Source organism: Mirounga angustirostris, unplaced genomic scaffold (genome assembly GCF_029215605.1).
Source record: "Mirounga angustirostris isolate CCGP_5_RB_7025 unplaced genomic scaffold, mMirAng1.0.hap1 SCAF_4, whole genome shotgun sequence".
In the NCBI taxonomy this organism is placed as follows: domain Eukaryota; kingdom Metazoa; phylum Chordata; class Mammalia; order Carnivora; family Phocidae; genus Mirounga; species Mirounga angustirostris.
In genome coordinates this window covers 40935483-40947885 of record NW_026991712.1, presented here as the reverse complement: position 1 = coordinate 40947885, position 12403 = coordinate 40935483, and the positions used below count along the sequence as shown (strand labels likewise).

At 41.6% G+C, this 12403-nt stretch overlaps 1 protein-coding gene across 1 annotated transcript in view; it reads right to left on the bottom strand.

Moving 5' to 3' along the window:
* TP53INP1 (tumor protein p53 inducible nuclear protein 1) overlaps window positions 1-12395 on the bottom strand; it is a 99296-nt gene extending 86901 nt beyond the window's left edge. Inside the window, exon 1 of the mRNA XM_064588112.1 lies at window positions 12233-12395. The gene's annotated coding sequence lies outside the window, so the exon portion shown is untranslated. The remainder of the gene's footprint in view (window positions 1-12232) is intronic.
* Between the last annotated feature and the right edge of the window lie 8 nt (window positions 12396-12403).

Below are 12403 nucleotides of genomic sequence, written 5' to 3'. Positions count from 1 at the left end.
AGGAGAGGGGCAGAGGGAGATAGAGAATTTTTTTAAAAGATTTATTTATTTATTTGAGGGGGGAGGATTAAGCAGGGGGAGAGGAAGAGAGAGAATCCTCAAGCAGACTCCCTGCTGAGTGTGGAGCCCAATGCGGGGTGGCCGGGGAGGGGGTGGGGATCCCAGGACCCTGAGATCATGATCTGAGCCAAAATCAAGAGTCAGATGCTTAATTTACTGAGCCACTCAGATGCCCCTCATCTTCACTCTTAATAAGAGAAATGCAAATTGAAACTAAATGGAAATACTACTTTACTTATCCAATTAGCAAAAATGTCCAATCTTTTGGCAAGGCCGCAGAGAACTGGGTTCTCTCACAGCTAGTAAGAGTGCAAAATGCCATAAATCCTATGAAGGGAACTTAGCAGCATCTATCAAAATCATAATTTTGACCCAGAAATTATAACTTTGGGGGGGGGGCCCTGGGTAGCTCAGTTGTTAAGTGTCTGCCTTCGGCTCAGGTCATGATCCCAGGGTCCTGGGATCCAGCCCCGCATCGGGCTCCCTGCTCAGCAGGAAGCCTGCTTCTCCCTCTCCCACTCCCCCTGCTTGTGTTCCCTCTCTCCCTGTCCCTCTCTCTGTCAAATGAATAAATAAGATCTTTAAAAAAAAAAAAAAAGAAATTCTACTTCTGGGAATTTATTTATGCATTTGCATGCAAAAATAATGTACAAAGCTAGTAATTTAAGCACCAGTTGTCATAGGAAATGAATAGAGAAAAACAATTGTCTACCACTAGAAAACTAGTTAAATTAACCAGTATGTACCTATAAAAAATGGTAAAACTCACTATGGAAATACCTATAAGAGAAATTATGATAATGTGAACAATATACTATCTTTTATGTAAAAAGGTGGGGGAGAGAATAAAATCTATATTCATATTCATATTTGCATATGACGCTGCAAGGAAGCGTCAGCTGGGGCTGTGGTCATCTGAAGGGGCTGGAACATCCACTACTAAGCTCACTCGTGATGGCTGGCAGGAAGTTTCAGTTCTTGGCCATATGGGCCTCTCCTTAGGGCTGCTCACAAGCATGGCAGTTGGCTTCCCACAGAGCAAGTGATGGGTGGGGTGGGGGTGGGCATCCTAAGATGGCAAAATGCAGACCTTTCATCACCTCATCTCAGAAGTGGAATATTGTTCTATTTGTTAGAAGCAAATCCACTTCATGCTCCTGGGGAGGGAAATTAAGCCTAATCTCTCCGAGCAAGGAGTACTATAGAATTTGTGGACATGGTTTTTAAGCTACCACGGATACATACTAACTAATGATAATGGTTACCTAGGGGTTATGGGGGAGTGAGGAGATGGGCAGATATGGAATGGGTCGGAGAAACATTTTCACTGGTATCTTTAATTGTGGTAAAATATACATAATAAAATTTATCATCATAACCATTTTAAGTGTACAGTCCTACATCATTAAGTCCATTCCCACTGTTGTGCAACCATCACCACCATTCAGCTCCAGAATTCTTGTCATTTTGCAAAACTCAAATTCTGTACCCATCGGAAAATAACTGCCCTCTGCTTCCCTACAGCCCTGGCAACCACTATTCTTTCTATCTCTGTGAATCTGACTCCTCCAGGTACCTTATATAAGAAGAATCATATAGTGTGTGTCCTTTTGTGACTGACTTATTTCACTTAGCATGATGTCTTCAAGGGTCATTCACATTATAGCTTGTGTCAGAATTTCCTTTTTTTTTTTTTTTTAAAGATTTTATTTATTTATTCATGAGAGACAGAGACAGAGAGAGAGAGAAGCAGGCTCCCAAGGAGCAGGGAGCCCGATGCGGGACTCGATCCCAGGACCCTGGGATCATGACCTGAGCCGAAGGCAGACGCTTAACCATCTGAGCCACCCAGGTGCCCAGAATTTCCTTCCTTTTTAAGGCTGAATAATATTCTACTGTATGTATAGACCATATTTTTTATCCATTCATCAGTGAACATGTGGTTTGCTTCTACCCCTTGGCTATCATGAATGATGCTGCAAAGAACATCTGTGTACAAATATCTCTTTGAGTCCTCACTTGTGTATTTTTATATTTAAAATTTTTTATACCATGGAAATTGCTTTAATAATCAGTTGCTACATAACAACAATGACTTAATATTTCTCCTGGTTCTGTGGCTTGGCTGGGTGGTTCTTCTGCTTGTTTACCTAGCCTCAGTCACATGGTAGCATTCAGCTGGGAGATGTGGTGGGCCCGAAGGTCCAAGTTGGCCTTGTTCACATGGCTGCCAGTTGGTCTTGGCTCTTGTTTTCCTCCCTGTGACCTCTAATCCTCTCGTAGGTTAGACCAATTTCCTTACATGGAGGACTCATAGAAGTGTTCAAGACAGGGAAAGCAGAAGCTGCTTTTTTTTTTTGGAACGCTCTGGAACTTGCACAATGTCACTTCTGCTATCTTCTATTGGTCAAAGCAAATGTCAGACAGCTCAGATTTCAGATAGAGAAAGACCAACGCCACATGATTTCACTTATATGTGAAATCTAAAGCGCAAAACGAACAAGTAAACAACAACAAAAAACCAAGGAGACTCTTAAATAGAGAACAAACTGGTGGTTACCAGAGGAGAGGTCAATGGGGGGGATGGGTGAAATAGATAAAGGGGTTTAAGAGGTACAAACTTCCGGGTATAAAATAAATGAATCATAGAGATGAAAACTACAGCATAGGAAATAAAATCAATAATATTGTAATGCTGTATGGTGACAGATAGTGACTACACATACCGTGGTGAGAACCATTGAGAATCATTGAATTATGTTGTTGTACGACTGAAACTAATGTAACACTGACTGTTAACTGTGCTTCAGAAAAAGCCCAGCTCAGCTTCAAGGGGTGGGGAACAGATTCTACCTCTTGATGAGAGTAGCTGCAAGATATTTGTGGCCCTATTTAGGAGTACCTGGGTGGCGCCGTCGGTTAAGTGTCCCGCTCTTGGTTTTGACTTGAGTCATGATCTCGGGGTCCTGGGACAGAGCCCCAAGTCAGGCTCTGTGCTCAGCGTAGACTCTGCCTGAGATTCTCTCCCTCACCCTCCCTCTGCCCCTCCTGCTCATGCTGTCTCTCTCTCTAAAAAAATGAATAAAATCTTAAAAAAAAAAAAATCTGTGGCCACTATTTAATCTATCACAGGAATATATTACTTACTCCGCACCATAAATGTCTATAAGTAAATCTCCACATCATAAAATGTCTGTAAGTAAATCTTAATGGTATGGGAAAATTCATGTTATATTTTAATAAGCAAAGAACAAAACTGCATACAAATTATGATTTATACCTCTACCACCATGGTCTCCAGGCTTCCCTGCTGCCTCCCTAACTAAGCTGTGTTTAGGCTTTTTAGCGTCTCTACTAGAGATAATGGCTCAACCCAAAATGCTTAAGTAGTAAGGAATATGGATTGTTTCACATAGCAGAGAGTTGGGAGGAAGGAAGCTGCACTGGTTGAAAATGCAGCTACTTGCTAATGTCAGCAGGGCCCCAGAGCCGGGGCAGCGGTTCAGCCAGATGGGCACGCTACTCTCCCTCATGGTCATGGTCACATGGCGGCCGGCGGCTGCTTTTCAGTTACAGGTGTTGCATTCAGAACTGACGACCTCTAGAGGGAGAAGAGGTAGGTGTCTTCCTGGCATCTCTCTGCCCCCTCACCTCTTCATTTTGAAAAATTTTAAACATACTGAAAAGCTGAGAGTAGTAATGACGACCCATATACCCTCCACCTAGATTCAACAACTGATAACATTTTGCCACATGCCGCAATTGCTTAATCTCTCTCCTTCACTCTTTGTCCTATGCCATTTGAAAGTAAGTTGCAGACATCATGACACGGTACCCCTACATGATTCAGCCTATATTTCTTTCTTTTTTTTTTAAAGATTTTATTTATTTATTTGAGAGAGAGAGAGACAGAGCGAGCGCCCAAGTCAGGGGGAGGGGCAGAACAAGAGGGCCAAGCTGACTCCCCGCTGAGCATGAAGCCCGACATGAGGCTCGATCCCAGGACCCCGAGATCATAACCTGAGCCGAAGTCAGACACTTAACCCACTGAGCCATCCAGGCCCCCCATCAGCCTATATTTCCTAAGAATAAATATGTCTCCTATAGATCCACAGTAAGAGCACACTTAAGAAAAAGCAACAGTAATTCCCTAGTATCGTTTAACATTCAGTCCAAGATCAAATGTCCTCAGTAGTCCTTAAAATGTATTTTATAGCTCATCTTTTTTATACCAGAATCTAATCAAGTTTCATACACTGCATTTGTTTTTGTTTCTTTGGTCCCTTTTCATTTAGAATATTCCCTCAATTTGATTTCCATTGCATTGTTTTTCTTTTGAATCATTCTGATATATTTCCTCATGATGCCATTTATTTTGTTCCTCTTGTCTTTGTTATTTCTTGTGAACTTCAAAATTAGATTTAGATGCTTGACTAGATTTATGTTAAACCTTTGGCAAGAATATTTCGTAAGTGGTTTACTGTACCTTAATTAGTGAGGAGAATTTCTCAGAAGCCCCATAGCAGACTTTTTCATAAGTGCCATTGGCCAGAGCAGGGAAACATGCACTGGCCTGGACCACTCACTGGTGATGGAAGTGGAAATTTCATGCTTAGGTTCATTCATAAGATGTACCTCTGTGGGCTGAGGGTGGTGCCTGGCTCCTCGAGGGAGGAATGTGGATACATGTACAAAAAGGGTTCTGCCAGGTAGAGGAAGCAGGATGCACCCTTTCCCTGACCCCTCCTATGCATTAGCAATTTCCGCTGGTGCTACCTTCGCCCACGTGATATCCACCCACTTTTCTCCATCTCCACTACCGCGCCTGTCCAAGTCACCAACGATGCTGGCCCAGGCTCCAGCCACAAGCTCCTAACCAGTCTCCCTGTTTCCAGTCTATTCTCCAGACAGACACGGCAGAGCTGTCTTTTAGAATCTAAGTTGGATTATGCCCAACCCCGCTGTTTTAATCCCTCCAGGAGCTTCTTTGTGCACTTAAGCTAAAATCCTCAAATCTCAACTTGGCCGACAACATACCACATCCCTCGGTTCCTGCTTACCTCTCCACTTTTCACTTGGCCTACCCTCCTGCACATTCAGTAAATGCCAGCTATGCAGGCTTTCGCTCTCTGAATGCACTAGGCCCTTACTGATTCAGGGTGTGTGCACATGGAGTTCTTTCTCGTGGAACACTACCCCCCATCCCCCACATACCTGTGCCTGGTAGCAGACTGTAACAGTGGTTATGGGCTCAGATTGTGTTCGCCCCAAATTCGTATCTTGAAGCCCTAACCTCCAGTACCTCCGAATGAGACTGTTATTTAGAGATAGGGTTTTCAAAGACGTAATTAAGGTAAAATGAGGTCATTAGGGTGGGTCCTAATCCAATGACTGATGTCCTTATAAAAGATAATATTAGGACACAGACACAGAGGACAGAGCATGTAAAGACACAGGGAGAAGGGGGCCATTTACCAGTCAAGGGAGAGACGCCTCTGAAGAAATCAACCCTGCTGAGACTTTGATCTTGGACATCTAGCCTCTAGAAGTGTAAGAAAATAAATTTCTGTTGTTTAAGAATCCCCCTCCCCCGTCTGTGGTACTTTATTATTGCTGCCCTAGCAAACTAATACAGTAGTGAAGCAGGTAGATTCTGCAGCAGCCTTCCTAGATGGAAATCTTGCCTCTGCCAGTTACTAGCTGAGTAATTTGGGGCAACTTACTTAACTTTTAATGCCTTGGTTTCCTTTTCTGCAAAATCGGGATGGTAACAACAGTACCAACACAGTGACAACCATCCAGTTTGCCCCAGACTGAGGGGTTTCCCGGGATGCAGGACTTTCAGCGCTAAAAACTCAACAGTCACCCTAAAGTGAGTATGGTTGTTGTGAGATTGAATGAATACTGGTAGCAAACGAGAAGAATGCCCGGCACTTGGTAAGCACTCAGAAAGTAACAAGTGTCGTCACTATTATTATTATTAATTACATTTCAGATCTCAGCTTAACTGTCACTTTCTCAGAGATATTTTCCTGACTCCATAATCTGGATTAAGACTCCCTGTTAAATTCTTTCATAGTGTAAGGTTCTTTTTTTGTTAGTGGCACCCCACTATCCACTCTCCTCATTTTCAATAATAATAGGACCCCTGATTTCTAACTGGGCACATGGCCGACTAGAATAAAAACTAATTCCCAGGGGCGCCTGGGTGGCTCAGTTGGTTAAGCAGCTGCCTTCGGCTCAGGTCATGATCCTAGGGTCCTAGGATCGAGCCCCACATCGGGCTCCCTGCTCGGCGGGGAGCCTGCTTCTCCCTCTCACACTCCCTCTGCCTGCCGCTCCCCCTGCTTGTGTTCCCTCTCTCTCTGTCTCTCTGTCAAATAAATAAATAAAATCTTTAAAAAAAAACCAAAAACGAATTCCCAGCTTCCCTTGTGGAAAACTAAATTCTGACCAATGGGATATGGGCAGATGTGATATGTGCAAATTCTGGGGTGTTTCCTTAAAGTAAAAGGTTTTTTTGTTTTGTTTTGGTTTTTTAAAAGATTTTATTTATTTGACAGAGAGAGACACATCGAGAGAGGGAACACAAGCAGGGGGAGGGGGGAGGGAGAGGAGCCCGATGTGGGGCTCGATCCCAGGACCCTGGGATCATAACCTGAGCGGAAGGCAGACACTTAATGACTGAGCGACCCAGGCGCCCCTTGTTGTTGTTGTTTTTTTTTTAAGATTTATTTATTTATTTGAGAGAGAGAGAGAGTGTATAGTGGGGAGGGGCAAAGAGAGAGGGAGAGAGAAACTCTAAGCCTACTCTGCACTCAGTACCAAGCCCCACACAGGGCTTGATCTCATGACCCTTAGATCATGACCTGAGCCAAGACCATGAGTCAGAGGCTCAACCAACTGCACCACCTAGGTGCCCCCAGCAGGAGGTTCTTTTTTTTTTTTTTTTTGTCTTCATTATTACTGGATAGTTTATTGAAACCAAACTGATAATACAGAGAAGAGACTGAGGTGGCAGCTGCCAGAATCTTGGTGGATTACAGATGCAAACTGGCTGGAGATGAGTCCTTAAGCCCACACTTCAGTAACAGAATGATAAATCAGTTGCATAAATACAGAGAACGAAAGACAGGAGACATTTCACAGCTTTTCGCTTTGCATTTCTGTTTCAAACATATGTATGTTACAATTTTACATTTTAAATTACCACGCCATGGATTTTGTGACAATGGCTAAGGATGCAATGGTCCCATCCCCCTGATATAAGCAGAGTTTGGTCTGCAACGTACAGCATTTCAGTGAGATACCAAACAAACCCTTAACACATAACACATAAAAAGATCTTTAAAAATCAGATTAACACAATGCTCTTCGGGTTATACAAAGAACGGGAAAGTGGAAAAATAAGACATTAGGGATGCTTTTAATGGATAGTGTCTTGAGATCTTGAAAGTTTCATTCCCTTACTCTAAGGGCAAAAAAAATTTTTTTAACTAATGGAAAAAAGAAAGCAACATCATAACACCCTACAATGAGGAAAAACACTTATCCTTACAATGCTTAGATGCTTCCATATAATAAATACAGCAGGTAGCAGAGCAAAAGCAGGAGGTTCTTAACCTAAAGAAGTTGTGGATAGAATTCTTGGAGCCTGTGAACTAGAATGGGAAAAAAATTACATCTGTAGTTTTGTGAACGCTAACTAAAATTTAGCATTTTCTTCAATTATGAATATAGGCAACGAAGCACAAAAATATTGGCAGTAACTGTGATCCTGTCACCAAACAAAATCAGACATTTTCATATCACATAATTGTTTTGCAGATATCTAATATATTGTTTATGTTCATCGCCACTATGAAATTTGAAATTAGACTCACTGAAAGTTTATTAGTTAATGCTTAAAGAAGCACATACTTTGCAATATGCCATGGCACAAAAATGACTTCTCCCTTAAAGAGAAGGGCGTTTTGCCCCTTATCCTTTCACTCTTGCTACTGGCTGCCACAGAGAACTACTAGAGAGTCATTTTGGATATACCAGCGAGGGCTGCACGACTCAGATAGTAGAATGACCAGACTGAGAGGGCCTAAGTCTCTGGGATCTTCATGCAATCTGAGACTGCTTACACCCAAATGGCTATGTGACAGAGGGATGTTTACCTTGTTTACAGCACTGTGACTTTGTGTCTTTATTTGAGCAGCTGAATTTATATCCTTATTAACATAATAGCAGTTACCACATTTTATGATTACATATTTATTTGTGATGATTTGGGGGTAAATATCTTTACTACTAAAGAATAAGCTCTTTGAGGACATGAAGCATGTCTATTTGCTCACTCTGGAATTCGGGCAACTGCTACCGTGTAGGAACAGAGTAAACTTCCAATAAATGTTTTAAAATAAATGAAATAATAGCATAATAAATGTTTATAACCATGTTTGGCTATTCAAATAATATTGTACAGGCAATATTTAAAAACAAGCAAAAAGCTTGTTCAAAAAAGGTTAGAGCTAATACCAAAATATAAACAGTAACTGTCTGAATTACTGGTTTTAGCATGATTTTTCCCCTACATACATATGTATACTTTATATACTTTAATTGTATATATATAGACATATATATATATTCTTTAATGATTACATATATATCATTAAAGGAAATCTGGAAAATATAGGCAAATGTGTGTGTGTGTGTATAAAATGAAAAATATGTTACAAAACAAAATGGACTAAGAAGTCAGTTGATCCCTGAGGGCCTTGGAGAAGGAGGAGAAAGTATGTGAAGTAGTCTTATTCTGGGAGATTTAACCAGCTGTGATCTGGTGTAGACCCTCTCAGACCGTTTAGATGCTCAAGGTGTCATGTAAAAGCCAAAATGCCCGACTGACTCTTAACATAAGGAAAGAAACTCACTTCTTGATGAGAGGGGGAGCAATATTCTGGAACAATAAGGCATAATTCTTTAAAATATAGCAATCGGGCGCCTGGGTGGCTCAGTCGTTAAGCGTCTGCCTTCGGCTCAGGTCATGATCCCAGGGTCCTGGGATCGAGTCCCACATCGGGCTCCCTGCTTGGCGGGAAGCCTGCTTCTCCCTCTCCCACTCCCCCTGCTTGTGTTCCTGCTCTCGCTATCTCTCTCTCTGTCAAATAAATAAATAAAAATCTTTAAAAATAAAAAATTAAAAAAATAAAATAAAATATAGCAATCAACCATAGGACAATTTTTATTGGGCTAAAGCTTGGAAAGAAGTGTTCTTATATTTCATCCATAATTACACAGATGGCACAGTTATAATCACCATATACTCAAAAAGGCTATAGTGAGCAAATGCCAGGGCTAAAGGCCAAGTTAACAAATTGTGCTCTGTGGTCATTTATTTGTAAATGTTAATTCTGGGGTTAAGCATTGAGCTTCTGCCTTGATTGTAACCTTGACTGAATAAAAGTATATGCATACTTCAAGTATATTGGTTTTGATACAAAGTAATTAAACTAAGGAAATATTTTATGTGCTCATAATTCTAAAAAAATAAATTTCAAGATTAGCAAATAATAGATGTTCTTATAAATGTTAGTTGGTGGCAGGGTGTTATCCATAGCATAACTTTAAAAGTCCTTAATTTTTCCTCTATTGCCATTATTTGGAATTCTGCCTTAAGGTTTATATATCTATAGGCTCATAGTATGTATTACTTAGATTTGCATTAATTTGTGATTACTAGAAAAATGGTATTTTTCAATACAGACTGACTGACTTGGAGATAAGGAAACAAATGAAGTATGTCCATCAGAAAGATGTGAAACTAGGTACTGGGAATAAAATGGAAGAGAAGTTAATAATATCTAATGGTAGTTGTTAAACAACAATTTTTAACAAGATTATATAACCACAACTCTCATACAGATATAAAATGATCACATGTCAAAAATTTCATTTAAAGGGCACCTAGCTGGCTCAGTCAGTAGGGCATGAGACTCTTGATCTTGGGGTTGTGAGTTCGAGCCCCATGTTGGGTGCAGAGATTACTTAAAAATCTTTTTTTTTTTTTAAGATTTATTTGTTTAGGGGCGTCTGGGTGGCTCAGTCATTAAGCATCTGTCTTCGGCTCAGGTCATGATCCCAGGGTCCTGGGATCCAGCCCCGCATCGGGCTCCCTGCTTGGCCGGGAGCCTGCTTCTCCCTCTCCCACTCACCCTGCTTGTGTTCCCTCTCTCTCTGTGTCTCTCCCTGTCAAATAAATAAATAAAATCTTAAAAAAAAAAAAAGATGTATTTATTTATTTGAGAGGGGAGAGAGAGAGCGAGCATGAGTGGGAGGGGCAGAGGGAGAGGGAGAGAGAATCTCAAGCAGATGTCATGCTCAGTGTGGAGCCTGATGCAGGGCTCGATCTCACAACCCTGAGATCATGACCTGAACCGAAACCAAGAGTCAGATGCTTAACCGACTGTGCCACCGAGGAGCCCCAAAAATAAAATCTTAAAAGTTTTTTTTCATTTAACTCATTAATTAATGTGGGAACCAGTAAGATGTTGTAACCAATTCAAAGAAGTAATCAAAGTACCATACTATATAGGCAGTTAGGAATGCTTAAGTAAATCTGCTTAACAGACACAAAACTGGTCAATATCCATAGAACAATAATCAACAGTGAACATAATTTGCATATTTATGGACAAGAATTATTTGCATTATTGTCAATATCCTGCAACTTACGGAATTGTAAACTAGCTCAAAGATGATGAAAGGCACAAAGACCCCACAGAATCAAATAACCTGAACAATGTCTAGCTTCCCACTGGGACACCCAGCAATCTTTTTGCTCCTTTTAGTTTTTTAGAGAGAGGGAGAGAGAGCACATGGGGGGCCAAGGGACAGAGGGAAAGGGAGAGAGAGAATCTGAAGCAGGCTCCACACTCAGCATGGAGCCCAATGCAGGGCTCTATCTCACAACCCTGAGATCATGACCTGAGCTAAAATCAAGAGTTGGACACCTAATGGACTGAGCCACCAAAACACCCCTTTTTGCTCCTTTTAAACAGTCTTTTGTAATATTTTCCCTACATAGCTGACTTGTGTTAAGTGCTGTTTATGGGCCAGACACTGCCTAGGTGCCTTAAATGCATTAGCTTATTTAATTCTCATAAGAATCTTATGAAGTAGGATTTATTATTATTTCCATTTCGTAGGGAAGGAATCTGAGGCACAAGATAAGGTAAATCTGTCACCCAAGGTCACAGAGATAGGAAGTGGAGCCAGGATCTGAGTCCAGGTTTCTCATCAGCTATGAAGCCATGGATGTGAATATGAAGAAAAAAAATTAATGGACCTGACCAACTATACTACATTAGATATAGAAGAAGGAAAAGGGAAGAATGACTCCAAAGTGTTTCCTCTGGTTGTGAGAGGGGGAATACTGTTCAGATAAATAAAGAGACTAAGAAGGGCAGTAATTTGATTTGGTTTTTAGACAGGTAGACTTTGAAGTAATGGCAAGATGTCTAGATGGAAAAGTCTTGCTGGGCAGGAGATCAGAACTGGAGATGTAGATGAGTGATTTTTTTTTTTTTTTTTTTACTTTTATGGATCAGGTTTAAATTGTGGTACAGAAAACACTAGTGTGTGTCTGTCACAACTAAAGGACAGAAGCCCAGAGGGAAAAGAGAACATTATGCAGGAGGGACTGAGGTCCTGCACAGGCTCTCAGGGAGTAAAACTAACGCGGGGTAAACTGGCTAGAGTTCGTAGGTCCAGGCAACAGGGAACACTCCTTCGGGTTTAAGGAGGTGGAGTCACAAATGCAAACAGCTAGGGTTGAGGCTGAAAAGTAAACAGAGGCCATATCATGGAGGGGCGTTATCCAATCCACAGTAAAGATTGTCAAGCAAGCAAGGATCATGATGAGATGTACACTTTAGAAAGAACCAGTCTGGTTACCGCATGAAGAGTCCGGGCAAATCTGCAGGCAGGTATCACTGGGATTCAGATGTAGGCAGGGATGGCTTGGACCAGGGCAGGTCTTGGCAACTAGACCCTAATATTCTAATATTTGAAAGGCTGCGGGCAAGAGTACCAAAGAAGGCTCACATACCACGTGATAAATACTTAAGAGTTTTAAGTTAAGCTAGTAAACTGTCAAACAACATATCCTCTATCCTCCTACCTCGATAAATGCATTTTCAGAAGGACCTGGAAGGAAGGCGGAGAGCCGGGGCGGGGTCCGCCGGATTTAGGCGGGGTGTTTCTGGAACCCAAGAGGCAGAAGAGCGCGGCGCCGGCCCAGCTGCAGAGGACCACAGCGACACCTGGCTCCCCGCGGAGCTGCGACCCCGGC